This window comes from Malania oleifera, chromosome 12, assembly GCF_029873635.1.
Source record: "Malania oleifera isolate guangnan ecotype guangnan chromosome 12, ASM2987363v1, whole genome shotgun sequence".
NCBI classification, from domain to species: Eukaryota; Viridiplantae; Streptophyta; class Magnoliopsida; order Santalales; family Ximeniaceae; genus Malania; species Malania oleifera.
The window spans coordinates 19,594,306-19,598,448 of NC_080428.1; the positions used below are offsets into that span (position 1 = coordinate 19,594,306).

The 4,143-nt window shown below is 38.8% G+C and overlaps 1 non-coding gene across 1 annotated transcript; it reads left to right on the forward strand.

The window, feature by feature from the left end:
- Positions 1 to 405: 405 nt before the first annotated feature.
- On the forward strand, positions 406 to 511 carry LOC131145246 (small nucleolar RNA R71). The gene has a single exon (XR_009134034.1). It is a non-coding gene; the product is annotated as a small nucleolar RNA R71 (small nucleolar RNA).
- Positions 512 to 4,143: the final 3,632 nt, after the last annotated feature.

Below are 4,143 nucleotides of genomic sequence, written 5' to 3' on the forward strand. Positions count from 1 at the left end.
CACTTCCTTTTGTACAAGCTCAGGCTGGGAAGGTGCATATGGGCAATTGTAGCATCTATGTGAAGGGTTGGAACAAATCGCACACAACTTTGCACAGACCATGGACTGCGATTGCTATCGTAAAGACAGGAATTGATCAAGCTTTTGGGAAATGGTGTGCAAGGTAGGGGCTAGGTCATGGCTTGTAGTTAACTCGTAAAATCCCTTAGGTTTAAGGTGGATGGGTTGGGGAGTCTACGAGCAGCAGCCATATGCTGCTGAGAATTCTTAGCTAGGTTCTCAAAGAGAACCCATGCTTCATTCTCGTACTTGGTTAGGAAAGTACCTTTGCATGAGGCATCAACCGTGGACCTATCTCTCTAGGCTAACCCCTTGTAAAAGGTTTGTACTAATTGCCACTTGGGGACATGATGATGTGGACATTTACGAAGCAAGTCCCTGAAACACTCCCAGGTCTCAAAGAAAAGTTCCCTATCTATCTGTGTGAAACTTGTGACTGCCCTTTGTAACTGGTTAGTTTTCCCAATTGGAAAGTACTTTTTCAAGAATTCATGCTACATGGTGGCCCAGTTGGTCAGCGAGTTCAGCTCTAAGGACGTTAGCCAATATTTGGCCTTATCCTTAAGAGAGAATGGAAAGAGCCTAAGGCGAAGGACGCCATCACTAAAATTAGGTATACGGATGATGGAGTAGATCTCCAAGAACTCATCCAAATGTTGATAAGGATTTTATGTGGACTTCCCATTAAAGGTGGGCAGCATCGAGATGATCGAAGTCTTAATCTCAAATTGTGCCACCTGAACATCCGGGAGCCGGATGCAAGACGGCAAGGTGTATACCTTAGGCATAAAGTAGTCCCTAAGAGACCAAAGGGGTTGCTCTCCTACCACAGGTAGGCCAGGAGCTAAAGGTTCCATGATTTATTCAGCGAGAACTGGGAGGTTATTTTCAGTCATGGCTTTTAGTTTGGATGACTCGGCATTCTTTGGATTAGAGATAGGTTTCCTAAGGGACCTACTAGATTTTTTCAATTTCTGGATCTAGGGGAACTATCTCAGGTTCTAAGGAACGCAGACCAAACATACACACTTGAAGCACAGAGATTCAAACTTCAATATGTAACCAATAAAATATAAAAACAAAAATATATACAAACAAAGAAAAAATATCCTAAGAGAGCAATTGGCTAACAACCATACCCTAGTCCTTGGTAATAGCGCCAAATTTTGGTAGGCTCGCCAAGGCTTGGGTCCTTAACTACCAAAGATAAAATTTATACTACCTAACTATCCCAAGTTTGTAGAAAGTGGGGAAGTCAGGTGTCGATCCACAGGGACTAAACCGTGCAGTTATGAACCTTTTCTCAATTAGTTTATTAAAGCCTTGTGTAAAAAGAAAGATAAAAAGATGATATTTTGCAATGGAGGTTTTCTAACAATCTACTAGAAAGCATATAAATGAAAGCATATAAATCTAACTTGCCCTACTCCTACAAAGTAATGCTCAAGTATGAATCGAACTGAGGATGTCATGCGCAATAACTAAGTTTTATCATATAGCCCCACTAGGCTAATTGGAAGAGGACCGTTCGAGGGCATAGGGTAGCAAGGGTGCACCAACCATCCGGAGCACGGTCGATAATCAGAGTATACCCTATTTTAACAATTATGAGAACCTCCGTAGTGTCCGTAACCTAGCCGTATATCAATGGACCTAGTAGTAAAACTATCCTGTCACTCAACACTTCATTATACACAGAACAGTAAAGGAAAGCACCAAATCAAAGCAATAAAGGAGAAAGCAAGTAAAAAAATCATCCTTTTTGTATGCAGAACGTCTGTCACTCATGCCAGAAGGCACATGAGAATTTTAGTGCAATATACATGGCAGATACACAAATGCTACCAGTTGTCACAGACCGTCAGACACTTCATGCACAAACCGAAACAAGAATTGAAATCTAATCTACTCCTACTCTAACGTGGCTTTCAATGACATCTTAGGTCTCTCACTAATCTAAGAGAGGCCAAAAAGGAACCTAAAGCTCATGTTCATAGTGATTACTTATAGGCTCTAGGGTTTACAAAGTTTATTTCACAGTTTAGGAAAGTATGCAACATATTGTGTGTAGAAGATCGTCGTTGTTGACCAAGTCCCTCCCATGTCTTCCTTGTGCGCGCCCTAGTCGATTCTCTCGAGAAAGCAGGGATTTGAATCTTTAGCATTGTTGACTCAATCGCACCATAGGGTCTTGCTAGTCGAGTTGATGGTTGAGGCTTGCAAGATCTCGAACTTCAGGGAATCTCAAGAACTCGACATAGTCATACCTCATAGCCTCTCTGGTCGAGCACATTGTCGAGGCTCTCAGTATTTCTGATCTCGGTCTTACCTCAGTATGTTGACATGGTCACCCTTAAGAGTCACTTGGTTGAGGGCTTGGTTGACCCTTGCAGCAATTCTTCCTCAGTCTAAACCTTGGATTCTACTAGTGAGGACTTGGTTGCCCCTTGGGTTTCTAGTTGCACCACTTGGTCGAGCAAAGTCTTCTTTTCCTTTGATGATCTGGAGTTTTAGAAGTTTGGTTAAGCATCTGATTTGAGCTTTGCCTGTCCCCAAACTCTCTTTTAGCTTCTGGTATGCCTAATTCATTGGTTTTAAACTGTTTTTCCTAAAAATACGAACAAACCTTGCATAGCTCCAAACAATGATAACTCTGAGTAATTACATAATAAAACAAGGATAAAAAAAGGTAAACGAGGGTCTAAAATCATGCATTTTAGGGACTCATCAACAACCTTAAATCATCAAAAACAATACAAAGAAACAAACTTTGTGCCGTACAATGAACACTCTCAGTTAGAACAGATTTGTACAAGTTAAAGAACAATATACTTCAGCAAAATAACAGTATAAAGATTGAAGCTTAAGTAGATATCACCGTGGTTCTATCTTAGATTGAAAATCTCAATGTAAGAGCAAGAATCGTGAGCTTTTAATCAGTAAGAACTTTGAGCAAAAGTATTTCAGCAAGCTAGCTTTGAATGTGTGAGAATTTGATCGATTGCTAATTATTTATGTATTTAACTATTGGGTTTAACATGTATTTATAGATAGAAAAAGTAAATTTTCGTATTCCCCAAGTTACTTGTAGTATTTCCCAAGTTTTTTAAAAAATTGGGGACCAAGTAATCAATTTTGGAAACTTTCCCTCGTTGTTCTAAATTTGAAAATATGATCCTTAATTGACTGAGATATCAGGGTCAGTCGCCTATGCCTTTTTAAATCAGCGTATTATTCAAATATAGAATGGGGTCAGTCGCCTGAGCTCGATGGGTCAGTCACCTGTCCTTATACTATTTGTTCAGTTTTTAACAACATAAACATGTTAGTTGCCTGATGGTGTTTTTTTAGTGACTTGACCTAGTTATGTGTATTTAATTTATTTAGCACAGATATGTCAGTCACTTGATGGTAACTCATCAGTCTCCTGTCCTTGCAAAACATGTTGACTTTTTTAGTCCGATCCATGTTTTCATTATGACAAACCACATTATTTCATCTGTGTGCTTTGAGTATTTGAGTAGGTTTATGTTTTAGTAAGCACAAATTATGATGCAATTTGAAAGCCGTAAGAGCACCTAAATGAGCATACCTCGGCGTATTCCATGGAATAACAAAGGAGCGGAAGACTGAAGATTTTATGTGTTTTTCAGTTGTAATAATTATTTAGGTTTATTTGTGCATGCATCTCATGGTTTTATTCAAAACTCATAAATGATCTTAGATTGACCATAGGACCTCCAAGTAACATGAAAAACCTTTTTCATAAAATTCCTAACTTATACAAAGGTTTTAAAATGGGGTTGAAGTCAAAAGAAGGCCAAAACAAATTTTTACAAAGGGGTCAGTCAACTGACCAGTCAACTATAGCAATTTTCTCAATCCATAACTTCTTATATTAAATAATGTTCAACATGAATGTTTTGTAATTTTCTCTTAGCTTTCTGTTCATATTAAGAACGTCCAATTTAGAGTTGTATAGACAAAGTGATGGCCAAAACACCGAAAGGTGTCCGTAGTAGAAAAATTCCCTTCATGTTTCTTCTGTCTCATTGATGGGCATTTCTCTTAATTCATAACTTC